Source organism: Galeopterus variegatus, unplaced genomic scaffold (assembly GCF_000696425.1).
Source record: "Galeopterus variegatus unplaced genomic scaffold, G_variegatus-3.0.2 Scaffold13964, whole genome shotgun sequence".
Taxonomy (NCBI): Eukaryota; Metazoa; Chordata; class Mammalia; order Dermoptera; family Cynocephalidae; genus Galeopterus; species Galeopterus variegatus.
The window spans coordinates 8,341-29,125 of NW_007740075.1; the positions used below are offsets into that span (position 1 = coordinate 8,341).

Consider the following 20,785-nt stretch of genomic DNA (forward strand, 5'->3'; position numbering starts at 1 on the left):
AAAGGCTGGCTATATGGCAGAACAACCAGTGGGTTCCTTGAGCAGGCCAGGCCAGGCTGGCCCATAGAAATAGGAAGCCCTTGGCAACCTAGGAACCATGGCAGCCCTTAGTGGCAGGCGAGAGCACAGGGGCCCTAGGGTCAGGTCAGGCCATGGGTGCCCTTAGTGGCATATCAGGCCAAGACAGATGTAGCCCAAAGCGCCAGGCCTGGACAGGCCAGCAGTTCCCTTGGGACAGTCCAGGAGAGGTCAGGGGATCCTTGACTCTGAACCAGGCTAGGCCAGGCCAGCAGTGTCCTAGTGACAGCCTAGGCCCGGCTAGGGAAGCTCTTAGGGCAGGTCAGGTAGGACCAGGGCTTCCCTACGAGCAGGCCATGCCAGGTTACGGGGCACTTGGGGTAAGCCTGCCTGGCCAGGGGAGCCGTAATGGCAGGCCAGCCCATCCTATAGGGTCCCTAGTTGCAGGCCAGGGCAGGGGACCCTAGGGACAGGCAAGGCCACTGGGCCTCTTAGTGCCAGGCCAGGCCAGGGAGGCCCTTAGCAGAAGGGGGGCTATTAGCAGCAAGGGGGCCCAGAATAGTAGACCTGGCCATCGAGGCCCTTAGTGCCAAGTATTCTGTTATAGCCGCAGAAAATTGGTACCAGGAGTGGGCTGTTGCTTGTAACAGACACTTGAAAATGTGGAAATGGCTTCGGAACTGGGTGTTCAGAGTTTGGAGGAGTATGGAGGACTCAGAAGAAGACAAAAAGAGGAGGGAAAGTTTGGAATGTCTAAGAGACTGTTTAAATGGTGGTGAGCAGAATGCTTATGGAAATATGGAGTGCGAAGACCATTTGAAGGAGGTCTCTGATAGAAATAAGGAGTTTATTGGAAACTGGGGCAAAGACCACCCTTGCTGTGAACTGGCAAAGAACTGGGCTGCATTGTGTCCGTGCCGTAGGACTTTGTGGAAGTTGGAACTTAAGAATTGTGAAACAGAGCATTTGGGGAAGAAATTTCTAAGCAGCAAAGCATTAAGGAAGCTGCATGGCTACTTGTAAGAGCCTGCTCTGAGTTATGGCAGCAAAGGCGTGACATAAATCCAGAACTTCAAAGTGAAGCAGAGTGTAACGATTTGGAGAATTTGCAGCCTGGCCATGTGGTAGAGAAGCAGAGAGCACTCAATGGTGCAGCCAAGTGACCATTAGTTAAGAAGATTAGTACAAAAGAACAGGATTATCAGAAGGTGAAAAAGTTCCTGAAGGCATTGCAGAAGGCCCTGGGGCCTCCTCTTCCATTTCAGGCCCAAAGATCTAGAGAGACAAAATTGTCATGGGGAACTGGCTTGAGGAGCCCTCCACGGGCTCACTGCTCAGGGCCACCTTGGGAAACTGCTTCTAGCACCAGCATCCTGGCTGCTTTGGCTGCTCCAGCTGTGGCTAAATTGACCCCAGGTGTGGCTGGACCCACAGCTTTGGAAAATACAAGCCAGAAGCCTTGGTGGAGTTCACGTGGTGTTAGGTCTTCAGGCTCACAGAATGCCTGAGCTCAGAAGGCTTGGGAACCCCCACCCAGATTTCAAAGGATGTATGGAAAAGTCTGGGGGCCCAGGGAGAGATCTGTCACCGGGACAGAGTCACTGTAGATAGCCTTTGCTAGAGCAATGCCAAGTGGAAACGTGGGGTTGGAGTTGCAGCAGAGAAACCCCATCAGCACCATGTCCAGTGGAGCCATGAGAGCAGGACTGCCATGGAGACCCCAGACCTGTGGAGCTACGGAGTGGAATGACAGCCTGGGATTGCTGAAGTCGGGCCTGCAACCAGGAAAGCCATAGGATCAGAGCTGCCTGAGGACGTAGGTACCCAACCTCCACACCAGTGTGCAGAGGACATGGAACATGGACTCAAGGTACATAATCACCATGTTTGAGATTTAATGCCTGCCCTGCTGGATTTTGGACTTACCCCTTTCTTTTGGCCTATGTGTCCCTTTTGGAATGGGAGTATGTACCCTATGTTTGTCCCACCATTGTATCTTGGAAATAGATAAATTGTATTGATTTCACAGACGGGCCTTTGAACTTTGGACTCTTGAGTTGAAACAAGTTAAGACTATATGAAAAGGACACGAGTTTTGGGGGGCCAGGGGCAGACCATGCCCAATTGTGTTGATTAAAAATAGTGGTCAGGTGTATGGTTCTGAGGGCTTTAAAAGAAGAGCACGTGGGAGTCTGTCTGTCTCTGCTTTCTCTGCTTCCAGCATCTTGGAATGTGAGACCCCTGGGTCACTGTTGCCATCAGCAGGTGGACTTTGTACTTCCTAGCCTCAGAAACTATAAGCAATCAATTTCATTTTTTTTTATAAATTACCCAGTTCCAAGTATTCTGTTATAGCAACACAAAATGGACTAAACCAGGGGCCCTGAGGCAGGCCAGGCTAGTAGGTCTTTTGTGTAGGCCCGGACAGTCCTGCCCTTAGTGGCAGTGGGGTCCTTAGCAGCAGATCTGGCCAGGGCAGCCCATAGTGGTAGGCCAGGAAAGGCCAGGGGCACTCTTAGTGGGAGGGCAGGCCAAGGGGGCCCTGGGGCAAGCCATTGGAGGGAGGCCCTTAGTGGCGGGGCAGGCTAAACCAAAAGATTCGAGGAATGGGGTCTTTTAACATCACAGAACCGAGTCCTGAGGTGAATGTCGGATGTCTCTGGCCTTTCGGAAGTAGTGACTGGGTCACCTCCACCAGGAGGGGTGCCTGGCCCCGGCCCCTCTCCCCACCCTCACTCCCTCCCCAGTTCCTGGGTATAGCTCTTGCCAAGGAGGGCTCTTCTCTCATTTACTACCTTCTACCCTGTCCATGCCATGGGGGAGAAGTTTTTTGCAACTGGCTCTTTTTCACAATGGAAACATAGACATGGCATGACACTGGAGTCCCTCAAGCAGCAAAGTTCAAATGGAACAGCCCTGGCACACAAGAGAGGCCCAGGATCAGCTATGGACTGGCGACTGCAGGCAGGATTTCAGAGCTGGGGGCAAAGAGGGACCCTGGAGATGCCTAAGGTTCTCCTTGCTTTGTAGCTGAAGCCAAGGCCACAGGGGGAGCACTAGTCACGGCAGGGCTATCCCTGCCATGGAGCCGTGGAGAGGAGGTGTGGAGGGCATGTGGAGGGCAGCCTGCAGCTGCTCAGGAGTCACACAGGATTAAGTAAGGGTGAACCCCATCAGCCCCACTCCCTAGGCTTGGCCTGGGCTTGGAGGTGCCGGGAGGTGGGCACCAAGGTGGCACAAACCTGCTCCACCTGCCTCTGCGGAGTCAGCTCCAGCTCCGAGCCCTGGGCAGGGGTCGCTCCACGCTCCATCCTGTGACTGTGGCGAATGAAGGGGTCTCCTGCCTGAAGATGCCTGGAATTCCCATCACACACACACACACACACACACACACACACACACACACACACACACACACACAGTGGAGCCACCATCACACAGTCAGGCTGGATGAGGAGAAAGGAGCATGTTCCTCCAGCCAAAAGCTCAGCTGAACGGGGCCCTGCGAGGGGGATGAGGTGGCTCTGCCCTGCACGGATCCCCACCCACCTCTCCGGGGTCAGTGTGCCCCATCACCAGACTAACCCTCCTGTTGAGTTAGGAGCTGTCCGCCCTGGTAAACACGTCCCGGGTTGCCAAGGGGAGAGAACAATTCAGCCCCCACCCCCACCACGAACTGGGCTAATTCACAGAACAGAGAGGCACGGGGTGCAGGAGGGGTCCAGGTGGGCTCAAGGGCAGGGGGTACACCCAGGGAAGGCCCTGTGGCCTGATCTCTCCCAGCCAGGCTGAGACTCCCAAGCACAGCCTAGGTTCAGGGAAAAGGTCCCTCTGCAGAGCGGGATGGACCCCACCCCAGAGGCTCACCTGGGCCACAGGAGTCCCGGGGACCTAATAAGACACACAAAAATCAGCAGGCAGGCTGCAGGCCCTGGGCATGCAAGGAGAGGGAAAAGGAAAACTGAGCCTGCCCTTGGCGATCCTGCTGCCCCCGAGCCTGGCCCAGCACCCGGGCGTGCCCGCAGCCCCAACATCGAGAGGATGAGCCTGCCACAGGGAATGGCGGGCATGCGGCCCAGCTGTTGGGGGAGCCCAGCCCGGCTGCCCACAGCCTCCTTCCCGCCCTGGCTCTGACCCGCCCTGCTCTTCTGTCTGGTAAGGTTTTATTAGCTCCCTCTCCCATGACTTAATTATTTTTTTCTCTTAATTTTGTTAAAATTTAAGTAACATAAAGTTTACAGGGGCCAGCCCGTGGCTCACTTGGGAGAGAGTGGTGCTGAGGACACCAAGGCCACGGGTTCGGATCCTATATAGGGATGGCCGGTTTGCTCACTTGGGAGAGTGTGGTGCTGACGACACCAAGGCCACGGGTTCGGATCCTATATAGGGATGGCCGGTTTGCTCACTTGGGAGAGTGTGGTGCTGACGACACCAAGGCCACGGGTTCGGATCCTATATAGGGATGGCCGGTTTGCTCACTTGGAGAGCGTGGTGCTGACAACACCAAGTCAAGGGTTAAGATCCCCTTACCGGTCATCTTTTTAAAAATAAATAAATGAAGTTTACCATTTCCACCCGTTTTTTATAATTTTTTATTTGTCTTTCTCACCTTCACACAAACGACGACACTAACTACTCTTCAGCGTACAGCTCCTTCTTTGTGACTTTTTGAAAGAACCGGGTTAGATGCACCAGGCTCCCGCCCTTCCTGGGACCCAGGAGCTGTGGGTCGGGGGGACCAGGGAGCGGGGGTCAAGGGATGAGCGGGGTGAGGCCACCGGTTCGTAGGGTCTCAACCATAAGGCCCTGGGATCGAAGCCCACGAGCGGGAGGGCCCTGGGGGTGAGCAGCCCCCGACCCGGTGGGCCTTCTGGGCAGGGGCAGGGCTGGAAGTGTGAGGACGGCCCTAGAGAGTTCCTGGGGGTGGCAGCAGTGCTAGGGCGTGAAGTCCTGGAGGTTTGGGGGTGCCCTACGGGTTCCCAAGCTGAGCTGTTCCCCAGATGTCCCTGAGGTGCTTCTGTCCTGGTGTCTGTAAGTGTGAAGCCCTGGGCTTGCTGGTGGGGTGGGGGTCCCTGGCTGAGATGGAGGGTCAAGGAACTAACCTGACCCCTGGGTAAGGGCACCTGGAGGTGGCCCACCTGCCCTTCACTGCAACTGGCAGGAGGAAGGCCACAAGCCTGGGTCCTTGGACTTTCCCTTTGGACTGGAGCCAGAGGTCAGAGGCCTGTCTAGTGCCTGCTCAACCCACCCTTGTGGACTGGGTCAAGGCCTGGGAAGGAGACCCGAGGGAGGGACCATGGCGGGGGGGGCGGGGGGGTGGCATGCCCTGCCTGCTGGGTGTCAGGGCAAGAGACTCTCCCCCAACCCCAGGACTCCCTGGGGCCCTGCATGGTTGGTCCTGCTTGAAGAATGTGCCCTTGTCCTCCAGTGGGCGCTGGGACCAAGTGTGTGTAAAGGGCCCCCGAAAGGGTCAGGCCTGGGGCCTGGACCAGATTATCATTCTTCACGGGATTTAGCCCCAGCATTCACCGGCCCCAGGTTGCCTGCACAACGCCAATCCCACGTTAGGCTCCAGTGAAGGGCCCTGCCTGTGCGGGGTGGCAGGAGCCCCCAGAGTTTGATGCTTGTTGCTCTCTCTGATTTTGTCTCACTTGAGGGTAGAGAATAAGATGGCATCTAGTCCACCCTCATCCTTTTACAAGTGGGGAAACTGAGGCCCGGGAAGGGAGTCGAGGTGTTCCAAGGTCACAGTGAGGTCGCCTTGGGCACCTAGTTCAGAGCAGTGAATGTTGAGAGCTGTTTTTAGCAGACTCTCATGGCCTCTGGGTCTCAGTGCTGTGCACAGGACTGGGCCACGTTTTAAGGGCACACATGGTGCAGAAACTGCTTGTGGGAAGATGGATTGGGGTATATTTTTCCAGGAGAAAAGTAAGACAGCCTGTCTTCTGCTGGATAGAAATTTTTTTCCTTTATTGAGATCCCAGTTTGGTTCTGGGTTAAAGATTCGTAGGTACAGACACATAGGGAGCCAAGTGTAGAAGCAGAGGTCTGGGAGCTCTTGGAGAGGTGGGAGCGGCCTTAGCTGGGTCAGCTGTCTTGAGCAGGGAACCGCAGAGCCAGGGAGGGGCTGCCTCTTCACCACGTCCCTCTCCTCTTCCTCCTACTCAGAATGGCACTTTATTGAATGGCTCCCGGCCAGGGCATTGGCCCAACAGTGAGGCAACCCCCCGGGTGAGTGAAGGACCTAAGCCGCTGCAGGAAGACCTGCTCCCTGGTTTGCAGAGGGGCAGCTTCTCTTCTCTCTGTGTCTTTACACAGCAGGGAGGGACAGCCTCTGTCCTTGTTCCTTTACTGCAGGGCACTAATTGTGTTCATAATAGCTCCACCCTCACGACCTAATCACCTCCTAATACCATCACCTTGGAAATTAGGTGCTCAACATAGAAATTGTGGGGACGCAGACATTCAGTGCGTAGCACATGGAATATTCTCCCCCATTCTTTGTCTTTTGACCTCCTGTGTCTTCGTGTAAGTGGATTTTTGTAGTGAGATCTGCTCCCCAGTCTGAAAGTTATTGCTAATAATTGAAGCCTTTGGGTGATTTACGTTTTATTATATCTTTGGTATGGCTGATTTCACATCTTCCATCTTCCTGTTGGTTTTCAAATGCTCCTGTTTTTTGTTTTTTCCTCCTATTCTGCTTCTTTTAAGAGTGAAATATTTTTTCAGGGCTCTTCATCAGTTTTTCTGTTGGTTAGTAGTTGTTCTAATGATTACAACACTCACTCTTAATTATTACAGACGGTGGAGGACTAATGTGCACACGCCGTCATTCTGTCGTGGTGGGCGTCGCTGGCCTGCTGTTTCGTCCTGGTCATCGCCCGTCAGCCTGAAGAGCGTTCTGCAGTGTCCTCGCGAGGTGAGTGAGCGGGTTCCAGGTTCTCCTTGTACCTGTTTATCCGTGAGTGTCTGCGAGGCTCCGCCGTGGTGAAGACCGTGGTCACGTTGCCGCCTTCTGTGCTCACGTTTCCTCCTTTGCTGCTTCGTGGACTCGACGCTTTGTGTCCCGCGCATCACCAGCACCGCTGAAGCCCTGGTTTGGAATCTTTTCCTTGGCTGCTTTAAGGACTTTTTCACCTTCGGTTTTCCGCACGGGGTCTGTCGTGTGCCTGTTCATTGTCTTCCTGCAGCTTTCCGAGCTTCTTGCTTCTGTGGCTTGATGTTTTTCACCAACTGAGGGAAATTTTGGTCCTATTTTGGGTTTTTTTCCTGCTCCATTGTCTCTCCTCTGTCCTCCTGTGTTTGCAATTCTGTATGTTACACAGCTTATCGTGGTCCGACAGGCTCTGTTCATTCTATTTTTACCTGTGCTTTCCTCTTTTACTGAGTTTGGACAATTTCTGCTGATTGGCTTCAAGTTCCCTGGCCTCTTTTCTGCTGTCTCCAGCTGCTATTAAAAGCATCTAGTGAATTTTTTAATTCAAATATTGTACTTTTAAATTCCAGAATTTCTCTTTGATTCTTTATTTCTTTCCTTAATTTTTCATTTCTCTGCTAAGATCCTCATTTTTTTCACCCCGTATATCTACTGTTTTCTTTCAGTTCTGGAACATATTTAAGTAGGTTAGGATTGGCCTTTAGACCAGCAAAGGGGAGCGGCTTTGAGACTCACCAGGGATGCCCACAGTGATGAGAACACGAAGGGCAGGCCAGGAATTGGGACAACGGTCTCTGGGGAGAAACTTTCCCCTTCACACGTTTCTCCCCATCTGTGAACAATGGCAGCAAAGAGCTTGATTAAAGCCAGTGACACTAGCGATCTTGCCACGAGCTTCCCTTCCCGGTCCCTGGCAGGCTGCAGGGCAGGGGATGACCAGTTTCCCTGTTCCGTCACAGAACTTCAGGGAATCACTTCACAAGTCCACGGCCAGTCCCCCTGTTTCCTGTGTCATGAACAGCGCTGCTGAGACAAACCTGTGGTTCCCAGGAAATGGTGGATGGTGATTACAGATACTGTTTCCACTGGTGACCTGGGTGATTTATTTAGTATCTGAAAAACCACTTTAGCACTTAAAGTGCTGTGTATGTTCTCCTGAAGCACCAGGATCTTTCTTTGACCGGTAAGGGGATCGCAACCCTTGGCTCGGCGCCATCTGCACCCCGCTCAGCTAGTGAGTGCACTGGCCATCCCTATACGGGATCCGAACCCGCAGCCTTGGCGCCATCAGCACTGCACTCTCCTGAGTGAGCCATGAGGCCGGCCCAAGCACCAGGAGGGCATGCTGACGGGTAATAAGGAATGAACCGTGCACTTCTTCAAGTTCTCATGTCCATTTACCCAAAAATATTGAGACCAATATCCAATTCTGTTTAAAAGTTACATGTCTTCTACTGTGTAGATGTGATCACACAGGCCACCCAACACACCCACACAGCATATAAATATGCGATACACATCAGTTCCTGCTACCTTTCTTCTGGCTTTTCTGTAAGCTAAAAAACTATATGAAATTCTAGTATTTTTTTCTAAAAGGTGAATACAAATTAAAAACCTAAAAGACAGATATTTTCACCTTGTTTTCTTTAAAAAGAGAAAGAAACTGTTCAAGCTTCACAGATTGACCTAATCACAGTTAAATAGCCACATTACAAATCACAGATGGGGGCATGGCCATCCTGGCCCAGAGGCACCACTCAGTGATGTGGGTGAGGGTTCCTCAGTCAGCATCGCAGGTGAGGGTTCCTGTCTCCTCAGTGTCACAGGTGAGGGCTCCTGACTCAGCATCGCAGGTGAGGGCTCCTGACTCAGCATCGCAGGTGAGGCACAGGTGAGGGCTCCTAACTCAGCATAAGAGGTGAGGGCTCCTGACTCAGCTACAGGTGAGGGCTGCTGACTCAGCATCGCAGGTGAGAACTCATGGCTCCTCAGAGTCACAGGTGAGGGTTTCTGACTCAGCATCGCAGGTGAGAACTCATGGCTCCTCAGAGTCACAGGTGAGGGTTTCTGACTCAGCATCGCAGGTGAGGGTTCCTGACTCAGCATCGCAGTTGAGAGCTTCTGGCTCCTCAGTGTCACAGGTGAGGGTTTCTGACTCAGCATCGCAGGTGAGGGTTCCTGACTCAGCATCGCGGGTGAGGGCTCCTGACTCAGCATCGCAGGTGAGGGCTCCTGACTCAGCATCGCAGGTGAGGGCTCCTGACTCAGCATCGCAGGTGAGGGCTCCTGGCTCAGCATCACAGGTGAGGGCTCCTGACTCAGCATCGCAGGTGAGGGCTCCTGGCTCAGTATCGCAGGTGAGGGCTCCTGACTCAGCATCGCAGGTGAAGGTTTCTATCTCCTCAGTGTCATAGATGAGGGCTCCTGGCTCAGCATCGCAGGTGAGGGCTCCTGACTCAGCATCGCAGGTGAGGGGTCCTGACTCAGCATTGCAGGTGAGAGCTCCTGGCTCAGTATCGCAGGTGAGGGCTCCTGACTCAGCATCGCAGGTGAGGGGTCCTGACTCAGCATTGCAGGTGAGAGCTCCTGGCTCAGTATCGCAGGTGAGGGCTCCTGACTCAGCATCGCAGGTGAGGGGTCCTGACTCAGCATTGCAGGTGAGAGCTCCTGGCTCAGTATCGCAGGTGAGGGCTCCTGACTCAGCATCGCAGGTGAGGGGTCCTGACTCAGCATTGCAGATGAGGGCTCCTGGCTCAGCATCGCAGGTGAGGGCTCCTGACTCAGCGTTGCAGGTGAGAGCTCCTGGCTCCTCAGAGTCACAGGTGAGGGCTCCTGGCTCCTCAGTGTCACAGATGAGGGCTCCTAACTCAGCATCGCAGGTGAAGGTTTCTATCTCATCAGTGTCATAGATGAGGGCTCCTGACTCAGCATCGCAGGTGAGAGCTCCTGGCTCCTCAGTATCACAGGTGAGGGCTCCTGACTCAGCATCGCAGGTGAGGGGTCCTGACTCAGCATTGCAGGTGAGAGCTCCTGGCTCAGTATCGCAGGTGAGGGCTCCTGACCCAGCATCGCAGGTGAGAGCTCCTGACCCAGCATCGCAGGTGAGGGATCCTGACTCAGCATCGCAGGTGAGAACTCCTGGCTCCTCAGTGTCACAGGTGAGGGCTCCTAACTCAGCATCGCAGGTGAAGGTTTCTATCTCATCAGTGTCATAGATGAGGGCTCCTGACTCAGCATCGCAGGTGAAGGTTTCTATCTCATCAGTGTCATAGATGAGGGCTCCTGACTCAGCATCGCAGGTGAAGGTTTCTATCTCATCAGTGTCATAGGAGTATCGCATGTGAGGGCTCCTGACTCAGCATCGCAGGTGAAGGTTTCTATCTCCTCAGTGTCATAGATGAGGGCTCCTGGCTCAGCAACGCAGGTGAGGGCTCCAGACTCAGCATCGCAGGTGAGGGCTCCTGACTCAGCATCGCAGGTGAGGGCTTCTGGCTCCTCAGTGTCACAGGTGAGGGCTCCTGGCTCCTCAGTGTCACAGGTGAGGGCTCCTACCTCAGCATCTCAGGTGAGGGCTCCTGACTCAACATCACAGGTCAGGGCTCCTGACTCAGCGTCGTAGGTGAGGCACAGGTGAGGGCTCCTACCTCAGCATCTCAGGTGAGGGCTCCTGACTCAACATCACAGGTCAGGGCTCCTGACTCAGCGTCGTAGGTGAGGCACAGGTGAGGGCTCCTACCTCAGCATCTCAGGTGAGGGCTCCTGACTCAACATCACAGGTCAGGGCTCCTGACTCAGCGTCGTAGGTGAGGCACAGGTGAGGGCTCCTACCTCAGCATCTCAGGTGAGGGCTCCTGACTCAACATCACAGGTCAGGGCTCCTGACTCAGCGTCGTAGGTGAGGCACAGGTGAGGGCTCCTACCTCAGCATCTCAGGTGAGGGCTCCTGACTCAACATCACAGGTCAGGGCTCCTGACTCAGCGTCGTAGGTGAGGCACAGGTGAGGGCTCCTACCTCAGCATCTCAGGTGAGGGCTCCTGACTCAACATCACAGGTCAGGGCTCCTGACTCAGCGTCGTAGGTGAGGCACAGGTGAGGGCTCCTACCTCAGCATCTCAGGTGAGGGCTCCTGACTCAACATCACAGGTCAGGGCTCCTGACTCAGCGTCGTAGGTGAGGCACAGGTGAGGGCTCCTACCTCAGCATCTCAGGTGAGGGCTCCTGACTCAACATCACAGGTCAGGGCTCCTGACTCAGCGTCGTAGGTGAGGCACAGGTGAGGGCTCCTACCTCAGCATCTCAGGTGAGGGCTCCTGACTCAACATCACAGGTCAGGGCTCCTGACTCAGCGTCGTAGGTGAGGCACAGGTGAGGGCTCCTACCTCAGCATCTCAGGTGAGGGCTCCTGACTCAACATCACAGGTCAGGGCTCCTGACTCAGCGTCGTAGGTGAGGCACAGGTGAGGGCTCCTACCTCAGCATCTCAGGTGAGGGCTCCTGACTCAACATCACAGGTCAGGGCTCCTGACTCAGCGTCGTAGGTGAGGCACAGGTGAGGGCTCCTACCTCAGCATCTCAGGTGAGGGCTCCTGACTCAACATCACAGGTCAGGGCTCCTGACTCAGCGTCGTAGGTGAGGCACAGGTGAGGGCTCCTACCTCAGCATCTCAGGTGAGGGCTCCTGACTCAACATCACAGGTCAGGGCTCCTGACTCAGCGTCGTAGGTGAGGCACAGGTGAGGGCTCCTACCTCAGCATCTCAGGTGAGGGCTCCTGACTCAACATCACAGGTCAGGGCTCCTGACTCAGCGTCGTAGGTGAGGCACAGGTGAGGGCTCCTACCTCAGCATCTCAGGTGAGGGCTCCTGACTCAACATCACAGGTCAGGGCTCCTGACTCAGCGTCGTAGGTGAGGCACAGGTGAGGGCTCCTACCTCAGCATCTCAGGTGAGGGCTCCTGACTCAACATCACAGGTCAGGGCTCCTGACTCAGCGTCGTAGGTGAGGCACAGGTGAGGGCTCCTACCTCAGCATCTCAGGTGAGGGCTCCTGACTCAACATCACAGGTCAGGGCTCCTGACTCAGCGTCGTAGGTGAGGCACAGGTGAGGGCTCCTACCTCAGCATCTCAGGTGAGGGCTCCTGACTCAACATCACAGGTCAGGGCTCCTGACTCAGCGTCGTAGGTGAGGCACAGGTGAGGGCTCCTACCTCAGCATCTCAGGTGAGGGCTCCTGACTCAACATCACAGGTCAGGGCTCCTGACTCAGCATCGCAGGTGAAGGTTTCTATCTCCTCAGTGTCATAGATGTGGGCTCCTGGCTCAGCATCGCAGGTGAGAGCTTCTGGCTCCTCAGCGTCACAGGTGAGGGCTCTTTGCTCCTCAGCATCACAGGTGAGGGCTCTTTGCTCCTCAGCATCACAGGTGAGGGCTCCTGACTCAGCGTCGTAGGTGAGGCACAGGTGAGGGCTCCTAACTCAGCATCACAGGTGAGGGCTCCTGACTCATCGTCACAGGTGAGGGCTCGTGACTCAGCGTCGCAGGTGAGGGCTCCTGACTCAGCATCGCAGGAGAGTGCTCCTGACTCAGCATCGCAGGTGAGGGTTCCTGACTCAGCATCGCAGGTTAGAGCTCCTGGCTCCTCAGTGTCACAGGTGAGGGCTCCTAACTCAGCATTGCAGGTGAAGGTTTCTATCTCCTCAGTGTCATAGATGAGGGCTCCTGGCTCAGCATCGCAGGTGAGGGCTCCTGACCAGCATCGCAGGTGAGAGCTCCTGGCTCTTCAGTGTCACAGTTTAGGGCTCCTGGCTCCTCAGTGTCACAGGTGAGGGCTCCTGACTCAGCATCGCAAGTGAGGGCTCCTGGCTCCTCAGTGTCACAGGTGAGGGCTCCTAACTCAGCATCGCAGGTGAGGGCTCCTGGCTCCTCAGTGTCACAGGTGAGGGCTCCTAACTCAGCATCGCAGGTGAGGGCTCCTGGCTCCTCAGTTTCACAGGTGAGGGCTCTTGACTCAGCATCACAGGTGAGGGTTCCTGACTCAGCATCGCAGGTGAGGGTTCCTGACTCAGCATCGCAGGTGAGGGTTCCTGACTCAGCATCACAGGTGAGGCCTCCTGACTCAGCATCGCAGGTGAGGGCTCCTGCCTCAGCATCGCAGGTGAGGGCTCCTGGCTCAGCATCGCAGGTGAGGGATCCTGACTCAGCATCACAGGTGAGAGCTTCTGGCTCCTTAGCGTCACAGGTGAGGGCTCCTTGCTCCTCAGTGTCACAGGTGAGGGCTCCTGACTCAGCGTCGCAGGTGAGGGCTCCTGACTCAGCGTTGCAAGTGAAGGCTCCTGACTCCGTATCGCAGGTGAGGGCTCCTGGCTCCTCAGTGTCACAGGTGAGGGCTCCTGACTCAGCATCGCAGGTGAGGGCTCCTGGCTCCTCAGTGTCACAGGTGAGGGCTCCTGACTCAGCATCGCAGGTGAGGGCTCCTGACTCAGCATTGCAGGTGAGGGCTCCTGGCTCGTCAGTGTCACAGGTGAGGGCTCTTGACTCAGCTTCGCAGGTGAGGGCTCCTGGCTCCTCAGTGTCACAGGTGAGGGCTCCTAACTCAGCATCACAGGTGAAGGTTTCTATCTCCTCTGTGTCATAGATGAGGGTTCCTGGCTCAGCATCGCAGGTGAGGGCTCCTGGGTATCTGCCCCTCCTCCAGTAACTCCTCTTTTCTGGTGTACAGGCTATGGTTCACACACAGTGACCCCATGGGCTGGCTCCATCCTCGCCATGAAGAGATCACTGTCCTTGAGTGACCATTGCCTGACATTGTTGCACTGAGAGTTCAGTGACACCTGGTGACTAGATAGGATGACCTGCTTCCCTGTGGTATGGGTGCCCAGGAGGCCTGGCCATGCCTGCATGGCTGTTCGTCACCCCAGGCTCCTGCCTGAAGCCTCAATGATCCCCCAGTGAAGTGCAGAGAAACCGTACACTTTGCCTTTGCTGTCCAGACTCTTCACACTCATCTGTTTCCATCTCTAGCTCAGGGGCTTCCAGAGGAGCCCACAAGATCCTGGGAGTAGCTGTGTCCCCTACTGGGCGAGGGGTGCCAGCCAACTGCTGGGGGCTCTGCCAGGTCTTCACGCCCAGCACGTCCAGCTGCCTCTGTTCATTCCCCATGCAGACCCTGCCTCCTGTTTCCCCCCATAAAATCTGTCCAAATTGAACCCAGCAGGTTCCCCTCTCTCTCTGTCTACATTTGCACCGTACCTATATCATGTCTGTGTATGGGATTCTGCCTCCACCATGCCCCAGGAGCTTCCACCACATCCTGGGGAGGGGCCGCCACCACCCATGGGGACCGTTCCCTGGAGCCGCGTCCTCAGCCCTGATAATGACCCTGCACGAGCCACAACTGGTGCCTTCGTGGTGGTCAGCTCGCTGGGGACAGGGCCGCTTCCCCCAGGTATGTGGAGAAGGGTCTGCAGAAAGCCAGGGAGTTGCAGCGTGGGGCACGTGTCCTTGCCCCTGGCCTGCGGGGTGCCATCTGCTTCCACCCCTCCTCCCTGGCTAATAGTGCCCAGGACAACCACAGCCCACCCCTCCCCCTCCACCGTGGACTTGCGACTCTCAGAGAACAGCCCCACACTCAGCAGTCAGTGCCCCCCACAGGGCCCTGGGACACCGCAGAGCTTTAGGACAGAGGTCCCCAGATGATAGACGCTCACTCAGCCATGCGGCCGTTATTCCGTACGGTCACAGGGTACATGTGTAAATTGTGGGCAGTCTCCGTGAAGTTGTTTGTTTGTTTGTTTTCAGTTTTGTTTACGTCAGTGAGAATGGACATCCCAGGGCAGCTTGTGCACAGTGTTCTTTCACAAACCACCGTCATATAGTGTAATTAGGAATCTGCAAGCCCAAGTCGCCAAAACAACACAAATTACAATTACGTTGGTCTCTTGGATCTTGGAAAATTAAAATGATAGAAACAAGAAAACGTAACTTCTTGCTGCACCAGCAGCACGATCCTGGGGCTTTCTGCCCTTACAGCCAGTGGCGCAGCCCTCCTGTTCCTGGGGGCGGCTGCCTCGGGGAAGGGCCACTCACTTGGGCCCGGGCCTGGCAATGAGGAAGGCACAGTCCTGGCGGAACCGCCCAGTGCAGGTGCCTCTGCAAGCCACGGGCGCTATTCACTGTGCAGGGGCAGGTGCAGTGACTTCCTGAGCCCCAGCACCCACCCTGCAAGGCTCCCTAGTGTTTATGGAAACGTATCAACTAACTCATCCATTCCTCACCAAATTTCCACTTTACAAACAGGTTCAACATCTGCTCCAGACCCACCCCGCTGATGGGCAGCAACTGCAGGACCTGGCCCAGAGCTCCCCATGGGGCACGGCGAGGCGTGTGACTGTGGTTTACTGCTGCTGGTGGCCCTCCTCCCTGGCCCTTTCCCCAGAGGTCAGTCTCAGCCCGGGGCTGTCCCGTTGCCCCATGGTCCAGGGATCCACACACTTGACCTTGGTGGTATCATCTTATAAATTCTGTATTACATAACCTGTACTGCATCATATACACTGTGTGGGGAGCCTCACGTGTACTGGGAGACCTGCATTGTGTTGTGTTGTGTGTGGTACTGTAGGGCACTGTTCTGTGCTGTGCTGTACTGCACCGTATTGTATCATCCCGTCCTGTACGGCCCATGCTGTGCTGTATTGCATGTGCCGTGCTGTGTTGTGCTGTTCTATATTGTGTTACACTGTACCGTACAGCACTGTGCTGTGTTGTACTATGTAATGCTGTACTGTGCTATGTCGTGTTGCATCGTGCTGCACTGTGCTGTTGTGCTGTGTAGTACTGTACTGTGCTGTGTCATGCTGCACTTGCTGTGCTGCTCTGTGCTGTGCTACACTGTGCCGTGTCGTGCCGTGTTGTGCTGCACTGCACTGTACTGTCATGTTGTGGTGTGCAGCACTGTGCTGTGTTGTGCTACAGTATGCTGTGTTGCACTGCACTGTGCTGCCATGCTGTGTTGTGCTGCAGTGTGCTATGTTGTGCTGCACTGTGCTGTGTCATGTGTGCTGTGCTGCACTGTACTGTGACATGCTATGTTTTGCTGCACTGTGCTGTGTTGCACTGCACTGTGCTGTGTCATGTGTGTTGAGCTGCACTGTGCTGTGTCATGCTGTGTTGCGCTGCACTGTGCTGTGTTGTGCTGCACCGTGCTGTGCTGTGTCGTGCTGTGTTGTGCAGCACTGTGCTGTGTTGTGCTGCAGTGTGCTGTGTTGTACTGCACTGCACTGTGCTGTGTCATGTGTGCTGTGCTGCACTGTACTGTGACATGCTATGTTTTGCTGCACTGTGCTGTGTCATGTGTGCTGTGCTGCACTGTACTGTGACATGCTATGTTTTGCTGCACTGTGCTGTGTTGCGCTGCACTGTGCTGTGTCAGGTGTGTTGAGCTGCACTGTGCTGTGTCATGCTGTGTTGCGCTGCACTGTGCTGTGTCATGCTGTGTTGCGCTGCACTGTGCTGTGTTGCGCTGCACTGTGCTGTTTCGTGCTTTGCTGAGCTGCACCGTGCTGTGCTGTGTCGTGCTGTGTTGTGCTGCACTGTGCTGTGTCGTGCTTTGCTGTGCTGCGTCATGCTGTGTTGTGCTGCACTGCGCTGTGTTGTGTTGTGTCGTGCTGTGTTGTGCTGTGTCGTGCTCTGAGATGCACCTGCTCTACTTGTCCACCCTTCCTTAACTGGCATCTAAATATCTGCAGCTTTGGGTTGATGTAACACTGCCTCACGAGCTCTCCCCGTCTGTCTCTTCATGCGCACACGTGCAGCTTTCTGTCAGGAGCATCTCGTGGATAACTTGGTTGTGACCATCCACTGGGCTTGACGGGGGGCACTGGCAGACATGGATCCATTGGGACCCAGCGCACTCTGTAGTCTCTCCTGTAAATCCTTACGAGACTGTCAAGCATGTGGGGAAAGCTCGTGGGCGGTTCCCTTCCCCAGGCGCATCCCTTTGACGACACATCCCTGAATCAAGAGATTCTGAGGAGCTTCACCAGGGACCTGGGGAAGGGGACCTTTTGACCTGGGCTTTTCTGCTCATTGTTTCACATAATTTATTATTTTAAAAGTAAGCTGTTTTGAATGACAACTTTGCTAGTGTCATCAAAACATGAACCATGAACACATCTTCCAGCAAACTCAGTTAAAATTTCTTCTTAGGAATCCACAGACTTGTGCATGGTGAGAAACACGTCTGGCACGCCCATGGGGATCCTCATTCTCCATTAGCCCTGGATACCTTGTGTTTGCAGAAAGCTTCTTACACAACCTGAGATCATTTACAGGGTGAATGGTGGCAGACAGGTGGTCCCCAGTGGCTCCCCCCAGCCACTAAGCCCGCCACTGAGAACAGCCTTCCTGGGTGTGGCACTCACGGACCTTGCACCTGATTAGTTGTAGCTGTGCTGGGACTTCATGAGCAGATGCCTCCATTCCCACATGTGGAGACACCCTGGGGGACACAGCACACCGACCTCACCAGACAGGTGATAGGAGCTGAGAAAGAGGTCGTGGGTAATGTTGGGAAAGAAAGTGATGGAGCCAGAGGGGCAGGAAGACGCAACAGCATATGGGAGACACGAGGGTGGGTGCGCAGGTGAGGATGGTCAGTGCAGGCTGCAGCATCTCTGAAAACTTTGGCCTTGGCAGGAAGGAGCAGGCCCAGGATCCCGAATCATGGGGGAGAGAAAACAGGTCACGGAGGCAGGAGGGATTGGGGTGGAAAGAAACAGAACTTGGTGCCCGCCAAGTCTGCCACAGGCAGCTCCGTCTCCAATCAACATCATGACATCGCACTGTGCTACAGGAAAAGCGCAGATCCCAGGGGCTGCCCCCAGTCACTCTGTCCAGGGATCAGAATCAAGGGACAGGACAGCCACAGCCATGTGTTCACAGCCCCCAGGGCCCTGGGCTAGGAGGCACTGGAGAGCCACGCCAAGGCACGAGAGGTAGACAAGAATGTTCCAGACTTGCTACAGACCCTTACAGAATTATGACACCAAAAGGGATTCACTATTATAATGACAGTCTTCTCAGAATTTGGCCCATTTTCTGTTGGATTAAAAGGCACCGCTTTTAAAGCAATATAGAGGACAATGTAAGACTGACTGGCTGCCTGCTCTCATGATAGAATCCATTTTTAAAATGTCAGTGCCAGTAAATATAAAATGAAGTTGAAATCCACATGCCTCACTCTGCCCTCCCAGCCCAGTCTCTAGGACACCCGGCCCCATTCCGAGGTCTCTTTCTAGTACCTGTGTGTATGTGGCTGCAGACCTGCACATTTACATGCAGGACCAAATGCACACACGTGGACATGTGAGGAAATTGTGTTAATTTGGCACGTGTTTTGGACTCCACGGCCTGTCCGCAGTCTGGCCAGCACACTCCGACATCCAGCCTGGCCAGGTATTCATCTGCCAGCCCCTCTCTGCTGCACACTTAGCCTCTTCCAGCGTCCCAATGTCACACGCATCACTGACAAAAACACCAAATGTACACACGTTTTGGAAACTCTGCTCATTTCTGCAGAATTAATTGCTAGAACAGAATTTGGCCTTGAAGAGGAGTCGCAGTTTCAGGGATCATTTGAAATTTTTTAAGTAATTTGCATTCTAAAGCATAATCTTTATTGCTTTAAGTGAAATAAATTTTACAAATTATAATGTTTTCCTATATAAACCTACTGTATATGATACAAACTAGGCATAATATTGCTGGTTTTTCAATTTTTTAAAAAACTAATTTTTTCCTTTAATTGGCAAATTCCTACCTTTACATTTTGGCTTACGGGTGGATTCTTAACCACTTCTTTCAGTTGATAGGAAGAAGCAAAATTAAAAGCTAGGGGGAGGAAGAAAGAGCGGGGGCTAACCCAGCCCACCGTGTCTGAGCTGTGCACGGCGACGGCAGCCGCCTGACCCACGGTTGCGCTCACAGCAGCTTCCACCTGTCCTCAGCCTGGGGGGGAGGAGTCCACACGGCAGAAACTGGAAGTTTCTCTCCATCCAGAACTGATACGCCAGGGCAGCACCACCCAGGCCTCGGAGGACCTGCGTTGGGTGTGGTGTCTGTGCCAGAGTCTCTCTGCTTGACCAGAAGACTCACCCCAAGGGGGAATTAGAAAGGAAGGAGGGTCACGTGGCCATTTTCCAGGAATGTGCACTTTACCCAAAGCGTGTGGGGGACAGTGTCAAAATGGCCAGGTGGGGCAGAGCCCTCCAGCACTCAGAACACTACGGCCTCCAGAGGGGTGCAGACTCACAGGGTGGCCAAAGGCCCGTGCTTCTGGAAAAGTCCGATTTCAGAAACAGTAGACACATCGCCCTTGTGGAGGCCTCTCAAGGGAAGCCACTTGCGGGGAGTGGGCGCGCACACCAGGAGGACCCTGGTGGGGAGAGGGCTGTGTCCTGTCGCGGCATAGGAAGCAGCTATGAGTTTGCATAAATTTATGTTAAAAAAAGAAAGATGAACATAAAATAGCCCGACTGCTCCAGCCAGAAGACTTTGTTTCTTTTTGACTAAAGTGCAGTCAAATTCTGCAGTGACATTAACAGCAGTGCTGCTCCCACGGTTGCAGGATGGAGGGCGGAGTCCAGGCCTGAGCAGCTGAGGGCGCCTCGGCTCCTCCAAACCCAGAGGCCTGCACCCCTTGGCCACCCAGGGCACCCTGTCACCGCCTGGACTTTCTGTCTTGTCCTGGTTTCCTGTTCTCCTGCTTTTCTGGGCCCCTCTTGGCCACCTGTGCCAATCCTCCCCACCTACCTCCTCTGTGCGGGGTTCATGGGCTCCCTCTCCCAGGTCACTTCTTCCTGTCCCTTCCCTGCCCACACTTCTTGTATCCTCAAAGGTCCCCTTTGAGCACGTGTCCCACTCTCTGCCCACAGAGCTCATCACGCTGGAGATGTGGCCCCAGGCCTGTGTCTCGAGATTGGGTGCCCCACAAGTGCAGCTCTGTGCCTCCTTCACCTGGACTGCTCAGGGTCTGCACATGGAGCTCTGCCCCAGCTGTTGGACTTTGAACATCTCCACACTTGCAGAGCAGGGGAAGCCCCATGCACAGCGGCTTGCTGGGTGACCCTCGCAGCCAGAGAGGCTATGCAGAGAGATCCTGAGCTGCTCTCAGACAGGGCGTGCTCTTACGTTCTGGCTCACTTCCTTACAGGTACACAGCTCCGGGAGACTACCCCTGCAATGGGCTAGGTGGACACCTGGCACGTTTTTGTATCCAGCAGAGAGGAATTGTGCAGGGAAGGGGGCCAGCGAGGCCCCTGGGGAGGAGCACGTGGGCAATGAAATGACAACGTATGTGACGGATTTGAAAGCTGGAAAGCACTATAAAAGGTAGAGGGTTATTTCAAAACATTTCTTTCCAGAAGTATGCAGTATGCTCCTCATAAAGTATATCCTTAACCTCTATCAATTTTATGTTTTATGTTAATTCAGAAGCATTATTTATAGAGCTATGGCATTACTGTTTCGCAAAAATGGCTCGTTGCTTACTTACCATAATAACACAATTCATGTATTTTTGTTATTTTTTAGAGGGGACACATTCTATGCTTGTGTTACATCATTTACTACTGCCATGTTCCCAACAGCGTGCATCCAAGTCACCTGAGGATACAATAGTCCTATTGACTTGGCACTCTGTCTTTTGGAATCAGTGGTGCCTCAGGCCTCTGAAAATAATTTGGATGGCTGATTGAAAGCTATCTTTGCCAACTGGCTAAAGCTTAGCTTTCCAAATTTTTGATGCCTCCCAAGAGATCAGTAGCCCTGATTTT

General features: G+C 54.3%; 1 long non-coding RNA gene across 1 annotated transcript; it reads left to right on the forward strand.

Moving 5' to 3' along the window:
- The first annotated feature begins 6,824 nt into the window (after window positions 1-6,824).
- On the forward strand, window positions 6,825-20,329 carry LOC103581800. The gene is made up of 3 exons (XR_549691.1): window positions 6,825-6,937; window positions 15,252-15,392; window positions 19,886-20,329. It is a non-coding gene; the product is annotated as an uncharacterized LOC103581800 (long non-coding RNA).
- Window positions 20,330-20,785: the final 456 nt, after the last annotated feature.